Below are 22,518 nucleotides of genomic sequence, written 5' to 3' on the forward strand. Positions count from 1 at the left end.
AGCAGCACTATATACTGTACAGGACAGAGCAGCACTATATACTGTACAGTACATTACAGAGGAGCACTATATACTGTACAGGACAGAGCAGCACTATATACTGTACAGGACATTACAGAGCAGCACTATATACTGTACAGTACATTACAGAGGAGCACTATATACTGTACAGGACATTACAGAGCAGCACTATATACTGTACAGGACAGAGCAGCACTATATACTGTACAGGACATTACAGAGCAGCACTATATACTGTACATTAAAGAGCAGCACTATACTGTACAGTACATTACAGAACAGCACTATATACTGTACAGGACATTACAGAGCAGAACTATATACTGTACAGGACATTACAGAGCAGCACTATATACTGTACAGGACATTTTAAACAAAAAACATTCAACAGAGCCAGCAATTATAGTACAGTAGTCAGTAACTCCTCACTCATCCTTTACTGTATAGAGTCCCCCCACCCCAGCACTGTAACAGATGGGAGATGGTGGTGCACTGCCTGTACTACTACTGTACTGTATATGCACTCCAGCAGTCTTATACAGTACTGTACAGGATGGGAGATGGTGGTGCACTGACTGTACTACTACTGTACTGTATATGCACTCCAGCAATCTTATACTGTACTGTACAGGATGGGAGATGGTGGTGCACTGCCTGTACTACTGTACTGTATATGCACTGCAGCAGTATTATACAGTACTGTGCTGTATGTGAAGCCTCACCAGTGCTAAACTCACCAGGTACAACCCACCATCCACGCGCCCAAAAACGTTCAGATACCGAGCAAAGTTTGAACTCTGAACGTTACTTCCAGGTACGTTTTTGTTTGAATACCGCGGTATTACTGTACTTCAAGACTGGGAGCCGAAAAGTGTTTGAGAACCGAGTAAGAGTTGGAGAACCAAAGCCAACTTTCCTTGAAAATACTGTTTGAGTTCCGAGCAGTTTGACAGCCAAGGAACCACTATATATATATAAATATTTTTTGTATATATATAATTTATCTTGCCTACACCAGGACGGTATTCCCAGTGGAGCAGAAGTGAATATCCTATAGGTCTCCACATGTCTTTATGACGCTCTCTCTATAATATAATATATTATACTGATCAGTTTTTCTTCAACACTAAGAGAAAACCTTCAGAATGCAGAAGCCACAGTATATAACTCTGCAAAGGTATACGCCATTACTGTGCAACACCTACAGCCATATACAGTTGTTTACACCAAGTAGGGAATTAATATGCAAAATTTTTGATGATGTCATATAAGATGACATCATAGATCTAGTAGAATATCAGCTGGATACAGCTCAGTCCCTGACAGTTAGTTCTCGTGGTTCAGCGGGTAAACATTGTTTTCCTGCAGACCTGAAAAATAACTTAAAACTGCGCACGTTTTTCTACTTGATAGAAGAATGTTTTTCCTTTTTTATAGCAAAAGGACCTTGGGAGGAGAGTTGCCATGAGGCTAAGAGGTAGGAACAAGTTAATCCACATCTAATGGACTTTGTTACACATTACGATTCCTTACATCTCTCTACATTCAGCACTTTTCACTTCACTGGTCCTGGGTTTCCATCTAGTCTACTAATATACAGTGACATAGAAAGTCTAATACTTCCCTGGGTGGGACTTATGTCCTAATCCAAGTACAATCCCTGCAGGATGAAACTGTGCAGTAACTTGTTGATACACAGGTGTCTACTGAGATACCAACCAGATTTCACTGCCACATACCACAGTCATCCAACCTTACACGAGAGTTGTGTTCCATATATATTCTATATAGGGGGAGATTTATCAACCATGGTGTAAAGTGAAACTGTCTCAGTTGCCCCTAGCAACCAATCAGATTCCACCTTCCATTTTCCAGAGAGTCTGTGAGGAATGAAAGGTGGAATCTGATTGGTTGCTAGGGGCAACTGAGCCGGTTTCACTTCACACCATGTTTAATATATTTCTATAAATATAATAATGTTGTCTGGGACATCACATGGCACATAATCCAATAAGTATCGATAGCTGGCTGTGTAATTTACTATTTAAGAAAAAAATATTAAATAAAATACATTTGTTAACATACAATTAATATTTATTTCTCTTTTGCAGACATTCCAGTTCTTTCAGTTCCAGTGATTTGTCTCCATAATTACATTACGAGTTTTTTATGGAGATATACATCATTCTATAAATATGAGCCCACACCACCTTATTATCAGATAAAAAAGTGTAAGCTACAGAAGAAAACATCAAAATCTTCAATGGAACGTAGTGATCATCCACACCCACATGATTCCGGGCAGAGTGGGCATGTGACCATCAGTATGTTGGAGCAGACAGAGGTACCATCGACATCTGCGGACATCATGGAGCCTAGAATGTCCAGGCTCCACCAGATTTTGGAGTATGCTAAAAACAAACTGTGGTGGCCTATCTCCATGTGGGCAACAGCATGGGCTATGGTGAACCAAACCATAACCAGCGTGATGGCCGCTTTGAGGACGCCTTTGGACTATTTTTATCCTCAGCAGAAAAATAATGCTGTTATGTATATATAAATAAAGAACAGATTGAACAAAGTAATTTATACCTTTTATTTCAGAACATTTTTTTTTTTTTTTAAAACCTGCCTGCTCTCCACTATCTCTTGGTTATACCCTGTCCTGTGCATATGTGGATAAGGCATAATAATCCCAGATGGGAATACCCCTTTACATTGATAATTGTATAAATAGAATGACAGTGCTCCAATGCTTCCATCCGCAAGACAAACATACAGTATACACACCTACCTACCATCTCCTGCTATAGACCAGGTCTCCTGGACAAGGAGAACAATTCTTTCCAAACTTATTAATACGGTCATGAAAATAATGGATTCAGGGGTGTATGATTCACAGACATATAAATGCATAAAAGCATATTAAATAATATGTACACGCAGCAGCAGGAATAACCTATATATTCCTATATCTTATGATAGCCAATGCCATCACAACTATGGACCTAAAGCATGTGTGTGAATCCTGCCTTACAGCATCTCTTGCTTTCCCTCCCCAGTGATGATGGCTGTGACTCTCCTGTGCTGCTGCAACAATGCATTACGGTCATAAATGTCATGATCATGAAGCTGGCTGTACTGTACTGAGGCACAAATGCTAGCAGCCTTTATATAGAAGTATTCATTGCATGAGAATACTTTGCAGGTAACGCACCATTAACAATGAAATCGTGTAAGACTTAAAACACAAGAGCCTATGATGTACTGAGGGCGTCAGATCTAAGTGTTTTCTTTCCCAAGCTTTGTCACGTGCTCTGTGCAGCAATACAGAGCCAATCGCTTCTATCCTGCAGGGACTAGAGATGTGGTTTAGTATTCTGTCCTTCTAGGCAGTCATGTACATAGACACATCATAGATCATTCCTACAAGGAACCAATAAAGACTCGCTCTGTAATGGTAGAACTTAACCACATAACAGGAGGATGACCTTACAGCTAAATATAAATAGCAGCCCTGGAATAATGGCTTCATAAATGGTAATGTTAATGTTATACATACAAGGGCTACATCTATCTATCTATCTATCTATCTATCTATCTATCTATCTATCTATCTATCTATCTCATATCTATCCCCAAATATTGGGATGCATTCATCAATGGTGTCACTATATCATTGCACCCTACTAAGCAGTGTCTATAAAGGGGCATAGTTTAGTGAAACGTACCATAATTTCAGGGCACAATATATCGGCATAGAGTGAGTCTATGAACTGATGAAAAAAATGTCTATAATTTTCTTTTATTTTACATGAATATGTGAATGCAGCCTTTAAGTAATTCGGCCTACCAATGGTAGGCTATGGTATATGTTGGAATATGTTTCATGTCATAATGTTAATTAATAAAAAAGCAAAGTATTAACAATTTTATTTTTGAAAGCATTCTAGGGTTGGGTTCACACATTGCATTTTTTATGTGTTTTATGCAAGAAATGCACTATTTTACCAAGACTTGACAAAATCACTGGAAAGGCACTGCAAAAACACATCAAAAAACGTGAACTCAGCCTTTTATTTACAGCATTTGTTTCCACACCTGCCTAAACTGGGCTAATATTATAAGCAGGGTTATAGTTTCTTCATGATGGAGAATACATAATTTATTCTAAATGCCCTTGAGCTTAACATGGCACATTTTGTAAGACAAATATGTACTTCCAATAATGTGCATATGTCTATGGCCTCCCTGATGAGTTCAGCTACTATGTAAATGAATAGGCCATAGGTCTACAGGTCACAGAGCTCCAAGGTGACTCTATAGAAGCTACTTATCCTCCATTGATTTATTGATATAAAACACTCCCCTCCATCTGATAAATGTCTGTCAGTGTCTGGAGCACCCATCCATCTGATAGTATCTGCAGCATCTGGGGCATGCATTATAAGGCATGCATATTCTGGGGCACAGTACTGTGCAATAAGCTTGAAAAATACATATGATGTCCTCCTTTCTAAGTGTGAATGATACAGTAAAAAAATATCGATCCAGTTATTACTCAGCATCACTTTATGTTTCCATATCCAAACATATTGCTCCACCATTCTGTGCTGTGGCCTTTAGCTGCTAAACAAATGTGTTTTTTATCCATGTCTTATGGTAAGCGCTATAACGTTACATTGCTGCCAGAGGTTGGGAGATGCTCATGCTAAATGAAAATGAGAATCAACAGGAAAGATATTGATCCTGTAAACCAGTGAACAATAAACAGGTCTGCAAGGTCGTTTCAAGGAGACAGCTGGGACTATGTGACTCAGGACAGCAATGAGCTGAAATGCCATTGATAACCACAAGGGGGAGCTGCATGTACTACAGCAAGAGGGGGAAGCAATACTAAAGTTTTAATTTATATAAAGTGCTGACCTGTTCTGCAGTGCTGTACAAGCAGAGGAAGTAGATAAATAAATGTAATTACAAATAGTCAAAACAACAAAGTAGAAACAAACAATGAGACGGGATAACTAAAACTATAATAATAAAAATAATAATGATTAGAGAAGAGCGAACAGGCTGAGGTTAGGGTTCATTCGAACCTGAACGTTCGACTTTTGAGTCTTGTTATCTTCCTGCTCCGTGGAGAGGGTGGATACAGCCCGAGTCCGGCCTGGAAATCATGTATGGCTGTATCCATGTATTCAAGGCAGGACTTGGGCTGTATCCACCTTCTCCATGCTGCGGGAAGACAGCAGGACTGAAAAGTCGAACCGTTCGAGTTCCTCGGCCAGTTCGCTCATCTCTAACAATGATCATAATAAGAGGTTGTGCAGCAGGTGAAGTTGTATTATATAAAAAAAATTACTATATACTATACTAAAGAATAAAAAAAGGTCTGAGTACAACATGTGACCATACCCTGATACCTCTCACCTGCTTTACCTGTTATCCAGTAATTGTCCAATAATTATATCACAGCTATGTACATAACGCCTGAGGACAGTAAAGTGCTACTGAACTTGAGTTCTTGCTACAAGAGCAGACATGTTATCTGTGATATGCCAAGCATGGTCTATGTGTGCTAGGGGCATAATACTGGCATCAAGTGGAAGTTCAGATAAATGAGCATAATCAGTCTGGATAGCGGAGCGCCCATGCACTATGAGGACAGTAAACCTTCTACTGTATGACACTAGCTGGAATAGGACTCCACATATAATACAGGAACTGGCAATATTATAGATAAGACCAGCCGCATCATAGTGGTCAGCATTGTGAAGGCAAAGCAGTAGGCTTCTGGTTTTAATGGAAACCACATGATTTTTTGTTCCTAAAGTGTTACTGTCACTCTATTTCATTCTTGTTGAAAACAGAAGAATGATCGTGGGTTCATACTACGGAATTCTCGCGGACAATGTCCGCGGAATTCCGTTGTGTGTCCGCGCGCACGGGGGCGCGCCTTTCCGCCGGCTCCATAGACACCATTCTATGGGCCGGCGTATTCCGCTATCCGCCGAAAGAAGTGACATGTCAGCCATAGTGATATAGAGGGGTCACACATAGTGATATAAAGGGGTCACACATAGTGATATAGAGGACTCCGCCATAGTGATATAGAGGGGTCAGCCAAAGTAATAGGCAGGGGTCAGCCATAGTGATATAGAGGGGTCAGTCATAGTGATATAGAGGGCTCAGCCATAGTGATATAGAGGGGTCACACATAGTGATATAGAGGGCTCAGCCATAGTGATATAGAGGGGTCAGCCAAAGTAATAGGGAGGGGTCAGCCATAGTGATATAGAGGGGTCAGTCATAGTGATATAGAGATGTCAGCCATAGTGATATAGAGGGGTTACACATAGTGATATAAAGGGGTCAACCATAGTGATATAGAGGGGTCACACATAGTGATATAAAGGGGTCACACATAGTGATATAGAGGGCTCAGCCATAGTGATATAGAGGGGTCACACATAGTGATATAGAGGGGTCAGCCATAGTGATATAGAGGGGTCAGCCAAAGTAATAGGGAGGGGTCAGCCATAGTGATATAGAGGGGTCAGTCATAAAGATATAGAGATATCAGCCATAGTGATATAGAGGGGTTACACATAGTGATATAAAGGGGTCAACCATAGTGATATAGAGGGGCCACACATAGTGATATAGATGGGTCAGCCATAGTGATATAGAGGAGTCACATATAGTACATATTGCACGTCGAACTGTGGGGGCATGGGGACAGGTAAATAGGACTTCTTTATTATGAACCAACCCCTGTCTCCCCTGGATTTTTTACTATTGCCCAGAATACCTCTTTAATTTCTCTCTCTCTCTCACACACATACACATACACACACACACACAGCCTGCTGCAGCCATAGATGACACATACACAGCCTGCTGCAGCCATAGCATACACACAAACACACACACACACACAGCCTGCTGCAGCCAAAGCGCGCACACACAAACATACACACACAGCCTGCTGCAGCCATAGCACACACACACACAGACTGCTGCAGCCATAACACACACACACACAAAGACTGCTGCAGCCATAGCGCAAGCGCGCACACACACACACACACAGCCTGCTGCAGCCATAGCACACACACACACACACACAGAATGATGCAGCCATAGCAGACACTATGCAATGATGATGATATCTTAACCTATGTCAAAACACCTTTCACAGATCTTTACCCCCCTCCTATCCTTTTGTTAGAAGTTATTTCTCTATTCCTACTCCTCCTGTAGCTATTTTAGTATGTAAATTGATTGCACACACTGTATGTATCTACACTATATTTTTTAACTGACTGTGCTTGCCAAACTGTAATGTTGGATGTTCTGGGTGCACAATTACTTGTATTCGGGATTATACAGAAGTGAGCAAAAGCACATGTATAGAACAAAAATATTATTTAGCAGCATAACAACCTCAAATGTCCAGCCAATGTTATCAAAGGGGAACTATCAGCAGGTTAGAAGAATCTAACCTGCTGATAGCTCCCTAGTGCACACTGGGCATTGAGGATGAAGGTATGTCCATTAGGAGCACTGGGGGAGGGCCTGGGGCAGTAGCCATACCCCTTTAAGATCAGAGGGTGCTGAAAGTGATGATTGTGGGAAATTAATTCATTGCAGGTAGTGCTGACCAGCTCTATGTAAAACCAGGTATTTTATAACTACATTCTCTTCCCTTGTTTACTCCACCCAGCCCAGAAAGATATGATGTTTCTCCCCCCACCCAAACAGCAGACTATATGCTATAAGATATGTCACCCCTCATTTCTACAGCCATCCCTACCCCCATAGTATTATACTACTATATTGCTCCCCATATATACTGCTGTCTATTACTCTCCCCCACATATACTGCCATATTGCTTCCCCCAATATATATTGCCATTGCACCCCCACATATACTGCTATTATTCTCCCCCACATATATTGCTGTATTTTGCCCCCCCCCCCCACATACTGCTGTCTTTTACTCTCCTCTTCATATACTGCTATTGCTGTCCCCCACGTATACTGCTATTACTCTTCCCCACATATACTGCTGTCTCCCCCCCACACACACACGCACACACACACATGTACTGCTGTCTATTACTCTCTCCCACATATACTGCCACATAAGATTTCCTTGTCTTCTGAACATTGGGTCACTAAAGCCCCTATTCCACGTGGCGGCTGCGAGTGGGTGAGTGCAAGAGGGGCCGCAGGGAGCTGTGGGGGGGCTGCCCTGGTGATCGCTAGAGCAGTGCTTCTAAAACTGTGAGGCGCCCCCTAGTTGTTGGTGAGGCCCAGCTGGGGAGCCAGTTTTCACAAAAGTAACTATCATCTGCACAGTCCTTTTGCTGTCTGCAAAAATCTCCATTTTAGCAACATTATTAAGTTATTTTGTACTTACTTTATTAGTATATAGAGCTTGGGAGATGGGTGAAAGGTAGCCCTAGCATTATCATCTGCTTTTAAATGGACTTTCACCACAGATAGTGAGGCCCCGGCACCCACTTGGTCAGTCTGGTGAGGCCCAGGCATTGCCTTGGTCTGTGTGGTAAGGCTCCAGTAGAAAAAGTTTGAGAAGCACTGCCATAGAGGATAGTGGCGGTCTTCTGCCGCCGCTCCTATTTCACGGAGAGACGGCAGCAGATCGTTGCTATATGAGTCGTTTGTCTTTCAACATGTTTGAAAAACAAAAGATGCAACAATCAGCTGACATGAACGATGTCGGCTGAGCGTTGCCTTCTATTCCACAGGACAATTATCGGCCGTAATGGCCGATATCGAATGAATACGGCCGATAATCGTTCCATGGAATAGGGCCTTTACACACTGGACTACATGAGGGGTTAAGCAGAAGGTAGTCCGCTCCTGCACCTATGTAATTATCCATAAGGGCTCCTAATGGACCCTTAAAGTTAAATATAGTGGACAGACAGAGTAAGCAGCCATTGGCTCTCTGCTCTGCCTGTCAATTTTGTGGCTGCCGGCAGGATTCTGCCTCTGGCCACAGGAGATTTAATTTTTTGGCCACATCACGGAATATGCGATAGCCCGGGATAGCCTAAAACTCAGTTTGTGAGGTGCTTCCCACATCAACCAGTCACAGCTGAGGTTTCATTTTACCATAGCTTATTTAGATATTAAACCTGAGCTGTGATTGGTTGCTGTGGGAAAAACCAGACAATGTGAGTAAGAAAGTATGCCCCGTCATAAAGGTGGCTTACTATGTATCCTGACTGCATAACAAGCAACCATTTCTGCAAGGCAGTCGAGGACACAAATCAAAAGGAGAAAAAAAAAAACTGCTAAAAATGAAGTTGCAATAATTAAAACATGCAGAAGTGATGAATAATCTATAACCTGGAGGATGGAAAGCATCACAGTACAAGAGCTGTAATACAGAATGGCTCTGGCCTCTGAAGTGGCAGACACTAGCTGCTAGTCATTGTTTATTCATCTGTCCTTGGGAAAGTCACATCATCTGCTCCTGTCTTTGTTGCTAAAATTAAACAGAAGCATTCAAAAGAAAACCATGTATTAGGCCTGTGTCATCCTACGTGTCCTTACTATGGGTCAGCACATACTACTACATTATATGGGTCTCTTGATTGATATTGTATATGAAGTAGCATCCAAAATGTCCAAGGGTCCTATTACATGGGTTGACTGCTAGATCGGCGCTTGTTTACTGGACCTATTAGACAGCCCGATAATCGGGCAGTAAGGGCTGCATGGACATCGTTAGCGATGTCCATGCAGACCTTGCCCAAACACATGACACCGGTCCCAGCTTGTGATTGGCTGAGCGGCCTGTCACTGACAGGCTGCTCAGACGCTGCTGCTGCTGCCGCCGGGACCGGGAAGCTGCGAAACACAGGAGAGAAGACCAGGAGCGGGGAGAAGTAAGGTGTCAGGTGTTTGGGGAATCGCCAGCCGTTGGCCATGCATCGCTGTGACACGTAGTGATGCGCGGTCAGCGCCTGATGATTTTAGGGCCAAACCTAAAACAACGTTCAGCTGATGATAGTTATCATCGGCTGATCGTTGTCTCTATTACACAGAGCGATAATCAGCCAAATCTGTGCAATTCGGACGATTATTGCTCCACGCAATAGGGCCCTAATACTCAGTGTCCATCCAAATGTAACAAAGAGTCATTTGTGACTTCTTGAGTTCCCCTTAAAGAGATAGAAGAGCTTGTTTGTACAAGGCATAAATACCTTATGTCGACACGTGTTGTGTTGTGTTAGTTGTGCTGCTGTTTGTGTCTTCACCTTTGAACCAGTGTCTCCTGAGCAAATGCTCCGACACCAAGGACGTGTGACAGGTGTAACCTCGGGGAGTAGGTCATAGGCTGGGAAATGCTGTAGCTTCTGGATTTTTTTTAAGGGCTATCAACAAAATTTATATAATGTCAGACCATGAGAAGTCCCTGTATACTGTGGGCTATACCAACTACAGAATTCATGGTTTCTTCTACAATCATATCTCATACGATCACCATGTGTTTTAAAGAGTTGTCTCATGATCAGAGAGAAGCATGTATTTTCCAATAATGGCCGCTGTATGGCCATTACATATCAAGGAACTGCTCAGCACCATACGTTGAGCAGAAGCTATACAGACCCTGTTTTCCCGAAAATAAGACACTCTCGTAAAATAAGACACCCCAACTACTCTACCCTCTAAAGTAAGGCACCCCCCCCCAAAAAAGGCACCCCCTACTCTATACTAGGGCACCCCCTGAAAGTATGCCCATTACCACCCGCCGCCACCTAGGACTCACTTATTCCCCTCGTAGACCTCCGAAGCTGGCGCCGCAGGCAGCACGTCACGCCACCGCACATCTGACCCACTGCTGATGTGCTCTTGGTCCCTTGGTCCCAGGGTATTCTGGGAAGGTATAGAGAGGATGCCTTTTTTTTTATCTCCCCCCGGTTGGGGAGGGGGGAGGGGTCTGGGCAAAGAGACATCCCCCGATAATAAGACATAGTGCCTGTTTTTGAGGGGGAAAAAATATAAGGCACTGTCTTATTTTTGGGGAAACACAGTAGTACTACAGCTTATGTAGCATGGTCCTATTCAATTTTGTAGGACTCAGTTACCATAGGAGTCAGAGCCACCACTTAAGGGAGAATTCCGGGCAGATATTATTTTAAAAACTGCCTGGGAGGGGGTGGGGACCTGGGACGTGCAATGTCAGGCCCGCTCAGCCAGTCAGCGGCAGAGGAGAGACATCACTACAGAAGCTGAATGACCCAAGTCCCCTCTCTAGACCAGGAAGTGGCCAGGGACCGGAGAAGAGGACAGTGGACATCAGCACTGGAGCTGGGGTGGTGCCCACCCCCTCCCCGGCAGTTTTTAAAAAATGTCCCTGTCTGGAACTCTCCAGCAGATTTGAAGCTGCAGATTTGCTTTGAATCTGCGCCATCAAACTTACTGAATTTGCAAAAGAGGAGCCCGTGGAGCCTCATTGAAGAGTCTCAAAACACAGGACTAGCCAGATATCCCTCCGGGAAGGACCCAGCCAAGGGGCAGCTCCTGTTAGGAAACCACCAAAACCACCATATTAAGTGGCCCTATAAGTCAATGTAATGACAAGGGATAAACCAAGGCCAGGTAACCATCCACATACAGCTGTTTCGGAGTGTTGCCCCTCATCAGTGTGGAGCAGGATTCTGGCTAGGTGGGAGCAATGCCTAGTAGAGTCATAAGAGAAACAGATTGCTGAACTCAGAGAGACCAGCCAAACGACAACACTGCCGGCTGCTAATGAAAGCGCTCAGTGCAGTGAAGTCCTAGGTGCATTGCCCCCTGGGAAACTTACTGCAGATATGCTTCGGATCCTGTACGTGTGAACGCACCCTAAAGGGGCACATCCACAAGTACAGGATCCGCAGCAGATTTGATGGCGCAGATGTGAATCTGCTTCAGATCCGCAGCAAGTTTGATGGCCCAGATTTGAAGCTGCAATATCTGCCTGTACATGTGAACGCACCCTTAATATACAGCACTCTACATGGTATCCAATGAAAGGCACGTGGCTTCCTCTGGACCTGATCAGCAGTAGTCCTAGGAGATGAACCACCACCAATCTAATATTGGTGACCTATCCCAATGAGAGAATTTTTAGTATTGGCCATCAATATTCTAGCCCTTTAATTGTTTATACATTACACATAATGGCCTCTCTATTTGTTACTCATCTGTTCATTTTACAAAATCTCACATTGATCATCTATGTGTTCTGAGATTTTTTTCCACAATCAAGGTTGTGGTATTTACCTGGGATTAGCAGCCAGTCTGCCCTATTCTCCATTGATCCCATTTTAGCATTATCTTATTATGCAGTCAGGACCTCCAGAGATGCCTGCAGTTCTCGGACGTTCCCCTGGGATGTTCTATGACTTGGTATTTTGGCAGGCAGGTCACTTGTGGAAGGCTTAGTGCTGTTCCAAATGTTCTTTATCTGCAGATAATGGCTTTTACTATGATTTCATGAACACAAAGATTTTAACCTTTTACAGACTGAAAGTTTTCTTCTGTTTTTGAAACACGTGAACAGGCAATATCACATATTCCTTAAAGAACAGCATTGATTCAGCGTGACAGATCTGTAATGAGAGAGGACATCTGGAAGAGGAAAATCATTTTCACAGTAATGTGTTTTGACAAACCTGTTTCTTCCAAGCAACATGTCATGTTACTGGAGGCTTATGGCTTCCTGGAGTTGTTATAAGCGTCTGTATATTCGTGACTCCTGCGACTACAACACAAGACTCGGGGTCAGTTTAATGAGGTCAAAAAGTAACCACCTTCCCAGGACACCTGATACCAGAATATTCCAAAGATTAATGCTGGGTTTACACGGAGCGATAATTCGCCCCAATTGATCGTTTAATGATTTTGAAGCAACGATTTGGTTTTTATAACGATCAGCGCTTAGACGAATAAATTGTTAGAAAATTCGTTAGAAAAATCATTATTGCAATCGTTTTTAAGATCGCTTAAGCCCATCTTTCACATAGGGTGAATCGGTGAAAGACTGTTTACACAAAGCAATCTGCGAATTTTCAGCGAACAACGATTTAAGAAAATGTTGAAAGATCAAAATTAGCAATTTCTCACTCGTCGCTTGGTCGTTTGCAGTGTTTACATGGTGCGATAATCGCTCAAATGGGATCATTTATGCGAAAATTCCAACGAAAATCGTTCCGTGTAAACGCAGCATAAGGGCATCTTGTGGAAACTAAAACAACTCAGGATTATTTAGCATGAAAATTAAAGGGTTTTTTCTATCTTGTAAAGTCATTCCCTATCTGTAAAACTGATTGCGGAGGTGCGAGCACTGGGAGCCCCTACCATCTCTAGAATGGGGACCCAAGTCTACCATTATAATGGAGTGACAGGTCGCACATTCATGTTGGCGCTGTACTATAGAGAAGTGGTCGAACCCTCTGCAATCTGGTACTCATCCCCTGTTCTATATATAGTAGACAGCTTTACAAGGTGGAAAAATCCCTTTAAGCGCAAGAGGCTTCTTTGGGTCACCTGTTTTTGTCACTTTTATGCCCCAGAAAATGACTGCTTAGCAAACTGCTTATTAGTATTTGCTGTAGCAAAAAAGAAGGTTAAAAATGTCTGAAAAAAAATTGTTCAAGAATGTAAAAATATTACTTAAAGGGGTACTCTCAAATCAACTAGTACCAGAAAGTTATACCGATTTTTAATTTACTTCTAATTAAAAATCTCGAATCTTTCAGTACTTATCAGCTGCCGTATATCCTGCAGGAAGTGGTGTATTATTTTTCAGTCTGACTCAGTGCTCTCTGCTGCCACCTCTGTCCATGTCAGGAACTGTCCAGAGCAGGAGAGGTTTTCTATGGGGATGTGCTGCTGCTCTGAACAGTTCCTGACAAGGACAAAGGTGGCAGCAGAGAGCGCTGTGTTAGACTGGAAAGAATGCACACCTTCCTGCAGGACATACGGCAGATAATAAGTACCTTAAGTAGAAGTAAATTACAAATCTATATAACTAAAACCAGTTGATTTGAAACAAAAAAAAAATGGATTAAGCATTTCAAAAGCCAGGAAAAAAAAGTTCAAAACTTATTTTGACTTATGAGAGTGTATGAGAGATTCTGCCTGTTATTTCAGCCCTATATGGTGGTATTATGGGGGTAATACTGTAAATTGCTGTACTGTAGTGACATATTGTGGGCTGAAAATGAATGAAATACGGTATAAAAATTGTAGTCAGAGGTAGAGACTAATTTGCTTGGTTCCAGGGTCTCCTTTCTGTGAGAGAATACCTATACTAAGTACTGTAGCGCAGAGGCACTGCTATACAGTCTATACATCCCTACTGCACAATGCTCCATTAGAAGCTACATTAGTGGTGCTCACATAGTGCAGCTACTCATCACATGAAGCCACTTTACTGCTTCCAGTTCCTAACATCCCATCAGTGACGTTTTCTTTTTAAATATACAGACTAGAAATAAAAGTAAAACCACCACGTAAAAAATGTAAAACCAGATAAATCCGGCCATTGTCTTATTTTTGGATATAGTTTGAGAAATTCAGAAACTTTGATGCCATTTGGCCACAATTGGTTTTTTTTTTCTAATTGCACCAAAGAAAACTCCAGTAATTAAAAAAAAAAGTACATTCATGCAAACATTATAAAAAAAAAAAAACTTCTTTCTTTTTCCAATATGGTTCATTTCTCTGAGTGTTACACAACCTGTCAGCTGTGGCTACAAAGAAAGAGAGTTCAACACATGAGGAATGTGCCCTAAATAGGAGTGTATTTTAGTGAGGATATGCATGCCAGCCAACTGTCTATAATTTGCATCCAATGTCTCTTCACATCAGTTTCAAAGTGTTGTCATTGGGGCACACCATTTATACAGCAATCTTACTGCTAAATCGCTGTCTCAGCAAATTTCCCTCCGTCAATTCAGTAGAAAGGTAACTCACTGATTCATGGTCTGTCAGCTTTTTCCTAACTTCATATTTTTTTGGGGGGTAGAGAACTTGCTGCATCCTAAAGTTTTAGGGGAGTGAATTGGGCACAGTAAATTATTAATACCCAGGACTGTAAGTCAAAAAATTAATATAGAACACCATGCTATGTGGCCAAAAAGTCTGTGAACTTCAGATCAGGATATAAATTATATGACCTGCTACTAACAACTTGTTTTATAGGTGTTTGTACCATGTAGGAGCAGCTGTAAGACCACTATATAAATATTAAAAAAAGCATACTTACCTACCTGAGTCCCCTGAGTCTCTCAGCAGTGGTGGCCTACTCAGCTAACCACTGTCATTCATCGGCTGAGCAGGCCATCACTGCTGAGACCACAAATTCCTCTCGGAACTAGGAAAAAGAGTGACATGAGGGTACCAAGAATAGATCAAAAGGGTGCTATAGGGGACCAAGGTAGGTAAGTATGCCTTTGTCTATAGTAGTCGCAACATCAGATATATATTTTTTCATAATACCTCTTGAAAAAAACACTTCTGTCGATGTGAAGATAAACCCTAAGCTAAGCTATTGATGCTACCCAGACTCCCCAATAGCATAGAGTAGCTTTCATGGCATGTAAGCTCATGAAGTTAGACAGAAAGGTCAATTACATCAAGAACAGACAACCTACATAGTCATTAGCTACTTCTACTTGACCTCTACTACAGTATGGCATCATATTCCAGTCTGTAAATAATAGGATGAGTGAAAAGGAAAAATGTAGCCGCAAACAACATGAGTTATAGATGTGGTATACTATGTGGCTCAGGTAGTGCTTATAGGTATATTGGGAGCCATTTGACAGCTCTACGTATACAGTAAAAGCCACATCAGTTAAACGTGTGAGAAGATGGCATCATAGCATAAATGGGGTGAACAAAGGTGCCCCTGTGGCCTTGTTGTGTGAAGCCTTTGCTTTCTGATCTTGGGATCGCCATAGGTGGTCATCAGGATTTCCCAGGTTGACATCATGATTGTGCCCCCTGTGCCTTGTATACTTCAGCAAGCTGTCAAAATGGGGTGCTGATGTATCCTACTGCGAACAGACATGGCCCTTATTGACTTCAATGGCATAAAACCTAATCGGCTAGTGACTATATTTGAGTAACTTCCCATAGGTATATGTGATTTGATGTAATTTTTGGTTGAATGGACGTCAATACCTATATTTTTTGCTACGTTCATGGTTCATGATTTGTCATTTTAAAGCGACTCTGTACCCACAATCTGACATCCCCAAACCACTTGTACCGTCAGATAGCTGCTTTTAATCCAAGATCTGTCCTGCGGTCCGTTCGGCAGGGGATGCAGTTATTGTCATAAAAACAACTTTTAATCCGGCAGTGCTGTGTCTAACGGCCGGGGCTTACATTTGTATATGCATTAGGCTGGCACACCCTCTCTGTCCTTCCTCCCCACCCTCCTCATCATTAGGAATGCTCCAGGCTGATTGCCTCCTGTTCCCCACCTGTGTGCATAATGAACATGGGCTGGATTGTTAATACACCTTTGCAAAGCTCAAACAGCAGTAAATGTTCCTGGATCATTCCTAATGATGAGGAGGGCGGGGAGGAAGGACGGAGAGGTGGTGCCAGCCTAATGCATATACAAATGTAAGCCCCGGCCGTTAGACACAGGGCTGCAAGATTAAAAGTTGTTTTTAGGAGAATAACTGCATCCCCTGCCGAACGGACTGCAGGACAGATCTTGGATTAAAAGTAGCTATCCGAAGGTACAAGTGATTTGGGGGGGACAGATTGTGGGTACAGAGTCGCTTTAAAACCTGTTCATGATTTATTGCTTTGTTGTTTGACTTCTTTTAAGTTGTCTTGAAGTTTCTAAATTCAGGAACCTCTGAACATAAATTCTTAAAGTGTCACTGTTGCTTAAAAAACTTTTGACATGTCATAGAGACATGTCAAAAGTTGTTGTTTTTTTTATAATTCCAAAGAGCTTTATTGAAGTTTTAACATGTACGACAGGAAATGTGAACAAAAAACAACAACAATAAGATCAACATAATCGCACTACAAGTGTGCTATCGGGCCAAGGACATGGTCACAAAAAGTATGCATAAACCACATAACCAGGGGCGTAGCTAGGGGTTCAGCCTAGGGGGGGTGAGTGAGTCTCAGTGGGCCCCCAACCGATTATGTTACCCATAGGGAACCTCCGTGGATGACAATGCTTTCCGAATAATAAAGGGTAATTTCTACTACATTATTCATGGTGACCAGGGACTGAGAACAGTGGAAAAGACTTTCTACATTTCACATATATAACCATGTAAAAATTAAAGGGGTTATCATTGGGGTAAGCATTGCAAAAACATAGCTGCTTTTTCCAGAAAGCGCGCCACTCTCCTCCAAAGCTTGGATGTGGTAGTGCAGCTCAGTTCCACAAAAAAAAATGAAACCAAGTTGCAATACCACAAACAACATAAAGGAAGCTATGGCGCTGTCAGACACAACATTCGGTAGCCAGGGGCCACCTACAACTAATAGACATTTGTTAGGTAAATCTGCAAAAGCAATTGCTTTTGCGGACAGCATTAACTGGCGAAATCTTCAGTGGGCCCCCTGCCTGTGTGGGCCCGGGAGCGGCCGCTCCCTCTGCATCCACCAAATTACGCTACTGCACATAACACAGCATGTACAAGTCGATAAGAAGCAAAAATTGAACTGGATGGAGTCACTATGACATGTCAAAAGCTTTTACCAAAGACAGCAACACTTTGTACTCAAATGACCTTGCCCTGATCCCATACCCTCTGCCATTTACTCCGCAGCCATAGAGTTCATTTAGAGTATGAGTGACAGCATTTTTTCTGGTGCAGATCTGCATGTACAGTATTGGAAACACCTTTACCAGCATGGAGGTCTCCAGTGTAACTGCCTTTCAATGGTGTCTCCTCCCTTAGGTCCTGATGGTCAGAGCCTTCTGTATAGTATAGTTAGTAGCATGTGTGTGCACTATGTATCTGGGCAATGAATGGCGCTCACTGGGTAAAGTATGCGACATTTGTCAGGGTAATGTAAATGGGTGTTGTATGACCTTCAAGGCATCATGTTCACTATTTATACCATTGAGCTATGTATACACATATGTAAATATGGCAGAAACAATGCTTGTAAATGTCACTACACGCCGTACATTGTTGTCCCTCTTTATGGGATATTTTATGTGGCCAGTGAACAGTCAGTATTTGAAGCCAATGGGTCTCATTTACTAACAATCCATCAATTTTTTGCTGTCAGTTGTGTTGGGAGGGAGGTTTGTGTCAAATTCACTAATGTGTATGTCACATTACCACATGGCCACTTTTCTCCAGGGACAGCACTGCTCTTGTCTCCAGTTCAGGTGCGGTTTGCAATTAAGCTCCATTCACTTCAATGGAACTGAGTTACAAAACCCCACCCAATTTGGAGACAAGAGTGGTGCTGTCTCTGGAAGAAAGTGGCCATGTTTTTGTAGCGCTGGATAACCCCTTTAATAAACCTGGTGGGTTTTTTTACATGGCAAAACTAAAACCTGACATTCCGCCACACGGGACGTGGCTGATTTTTAGAATAGAAAATTTGCCAAAAAATACTGGTTAATAAAGCTGAGAGCTGATGCAAGTTTTAAACGACATGCCCACCCCTAGATTATCTGCTCAACTGTAATGTGTTTTACCCACAGTACTTGGGGCTGTCTACTAAAATATAACTTCTTTCCTCTCCTTTGAGGAGGAGGCTTGGTGCGTACGCAAGCGTTCTTTCTGGACTGCGATCCCCCATATTTTACGTAGCTATGAGACATCCCTTGTAGATTTTCTATGGTTCTGTTATTTGTGATTGTATTTTCTTTCATGTGCACATTGTTTTGTGTTCTATTGTGTTGTTTTCTAAGTAAAACTAATAAAATCAGATTTACAAAAAAAAGAAAAAACACGCCCACAATACAGCTATGACACTCCCACTTATATTTGGATATTTGGGTATTTTGAGAAAAATGATGGGTCAATTTTCTGATGGAAACAAGTTAGTAAATCAGACCCAAGGTTTTGGAAGCTGAAAATGGTTGTAGTTATAGTTGTAGTTATTGTGGGGTGTTCATGGTATGCATTAGAATTACCTATCGAATATGCCCCAAGTAAGGACATTACACCAGGAACAAGGTTATGGGTGTCCAGGGTTCATTGTGAAGGAAGGGGGATAAGGGCTAGCCTGTCTGTTCCGATCCCCCCCAAAAAAACTACTGCAGTACAAACTGTACTGTAACAGATTTTAAGAATTGATGGGTCGAGCTTTTTTAATTGTCCCAAGGGGATATACATTGGTTTAAAGCGACTCTGTACCCACAATCTGACCCCCCCCCCCCCAAAACCACTTGTACCTGTGGATATCTGCTTTTAATCCAATATCTGCCCTGGGGTCCGTTCGGCAGGTGATGCAGTTATTGTCATAAAAAAAATTATTTTAAAATTGCAGCCCCGTGCCCTACGGGCATATCTGTGCCCTAACTTTGCACCACCTCCTCCATCCCTCCTCCCCACCCTCTTCATCATTAGGAATGCCACTGGAACATTTACTCCTGTTTTTTTTGCACAGGTGTCTTAATGATCCAGCCCATGTGCTGTGGTAACACAGGTGGTGAATAGGAGGCAATCTGCCTGGAGCATTCCTAATGATGAGGAGGGTGGGGAGGAGGGACGGAGGGGGTGGTGCAATGTTAGGGCACAGATACTCCCATTTGGCACAGGGCTTCAAGTTTAAAAGTATTTGTTTTAGGACAATAACTGCATCACCTGCTGAACGGACCCCAGGACAGATCTTGGATCAAAAGCAGCTATCCGAAGGTACAAGCGGTTTGGGGGGGGGGGGCAGATTGTGGGTACAGAGTCTTTTAAAATAAACAAAACTTAGCTTTTTGGGGCTAAAAAAAAACTACAAAAATACTACCAGCATTTTTTCCTACATTTTGGAAGTTTTTCTGCCATTTTCTTATTTTAGTATAAATTATGGAGTCACATGATTTTTTCAATATGTGCTTCCAGGATTTTTACTGAATTGGGAAAAAAATGCTAGAAAAACCCTAATATGCATATAGACATAGTGGGAAATTTAATAAAGGAGTACTCCGGGCTGGGGGGCTTTTTTGTGTATGGCCGGGGAGGAGGTGGATGAGGGCAATGACGCCCCCTTACCTCCCCGTTTCCAGCGCCGTGTCCTGCATCGTGCCTCTGCTGTCTGCGCTGCCCGGCCGCTTCCTGGTCACAGACATGACATTTCAAGTCCGCTCAGCCAGTCAGTAGCAGAGGCGGGATACGTCTGAAGCCCGCGTCAGTGACCAGGAAGTGGCCGGGCAGAGCGGACCGGAGAGGTGCGATGAGGGACACGGCACTGGAATCGGGGAGGTAAGGGGACGTTATTGCCCACATCCACCTCCTCCCCGGCCATACACAAAAAAGCCCCCCAGCCTGGAGTACCCCTTTAATGACAGTGCTATATTTTAATAAATCAGTCACAAGATACAAGAACAAAATATACATCAATTCTCATTAGAAGCGTCACACACATTAGACTCCTTTGAAAATGTCCTGCATACTGTTTTTTCAGCTACACACAGCCAATGGAAAAATCAAGAGACCATCCTAAGCATTTTCCTAACTAATTCCTAACTGCACTGAAAAGCAAATTATTAGTTTTGCACCAAGTAAAGAGAACTGAATTCCGGGGAGACAAATGGATGGGGGTTTGAGCATCTCTGGTAACTATGGCTTGTTTATTGTTTTATCCCTGTAAAACTCTTTAAAGGGTAACTACACTTAAGGAAAATTTGTTAAAAGTACATTAAAAGTTCAATATATGTCTATACAATGTATTACCATATCTGTGCCGTTCTGCCCCACTGGTAGCTGATAGAAATCCAGGAAGTGAAAAAAATGGCCCCTGTGCCAATCCACATTGTCTCCTGCTCCTGCTGCTATCCCCCTCAGGAGACAAATCTTCCATGCCTCTGTCTCACATTGTGTGTGTTTGCTGAGATCAGGCTGATGATGCAGACAGGGGGCTGGGAGTGATGTCACAGGAGGCCCGGCTGGATCCCCCAATCCCTTGAGTGATTCACCATCTTTGACCGGCCAGAAGCAGCTGCTGCAAGGCATGTGGACTGTAATAAACAGCGTTGCATTCTGGAACCAGTACTGCATTCCGGGAACTGCTCAACCAGGACGTACAGAAACACAATACAGAACAAATACCCCCCCCCCCCCCCAAGAAAAAAAATAATTTTTGGTAGTTTCAAAACTGGGATAGATAGGTAAGTAATGCGTTATGCTTCTGCAGAAGTTTCATTTTTTTAAACCTCTACCTGGAGTTCCCCTTTTAGCGTCTTTTTACACACACAGATATCTGACAGACTTTTCAAGCCAAAGCCAGGAACAGACTATAAACAGGGAACAGGTCATGAAGCAAAGACTGAGATTCCTCCTCTTTTAAATCCATACCTGGTTTCAAACATCTGTGTGTAAAATGAGCCGAAGGCCTACAGGCCTCATCCACTTCACACACCTCCTCCCTATTGTTCCATCTGCTCTCACTGACACCCCACCTGTCACAGGCTGTCAGGTGGAATATGGCAGTCATACTGTTTTGCTGTGTGAATCCAACCTAATCCATATCAGCTTTTGGACAGTATAGTTCCAGATTCTGTGACAGGGTCTCCAGGCTCATGCAAATTCACTTGGTTTTTTATTTTTTTTTTAACACATTATTGCATGCATTACATAGCAAAATAGTTGCCAAAATGCATGCCCTATAAACGGGAACATGTGCTGTTTTCTTTATTCAGTGAGCACTTAAAGTGACTCTGTACCTACAATATGACACCCCCCCCCCCAAACCACTTGTACCTTCGGATAGCTGCTTTTAATCCAAGATCTGTCCTGGAGTCCGTTCGGCAGGTGATGCAGTTATTGTCCTAAAAACCAACTTTTAAACTGGCAGCCCTGTGTCAAACGGCCGTGGCCTAGAATATCTGTGCCCTAACTTTGTACCACCCCTCCATCCTTCCTCCCCACCCTCCTCATCATTAGGAATGCTCTAGGCAGATTGTCTCCTATTCCTCATCTGTGTCAGCACGGCACATGGGCTGGATTGTTAAGGCACCTGTGCAATGTTTAGCATGGAGAAAATGTTGTAGGGGCATTCCTAATGATGAAGAGGATGGGGAGGAGGAACCACGGCCGTTTGGCACAGGGCTGCCAATTTAAAAGTTGTTTTTTATGACAATAACTGCATCACCTGCCGAATGGACTCCAGGACAGATCTTGGATTAAAAGCAGCTATCCGACGGTACAAGTGGTTTGGGGGGGACAGATTGTGAGTACAGGGTCGCTTTAAAACAAGCCAGAACAAGTGATACAGGAAAGCCACATCTAAAGTCCTGTTTTTTTGCAGTAT

This window comes from Dendropsophus ebraccatus, chromosome 12, assembly GCF_027789765.1.
Source record: "Dendropsophus ebraccatus isolate aDenEbr1 chromosome 12, aDenEbr1.pat, whole genome shotgun sequence".
Classification (NCBI taxonomy): Eukaryota; Metazoa; Chordata; class Amphibia; order Anura; family Hylidae; genus Dendropsophus; species Dendropsophus ebraccatus.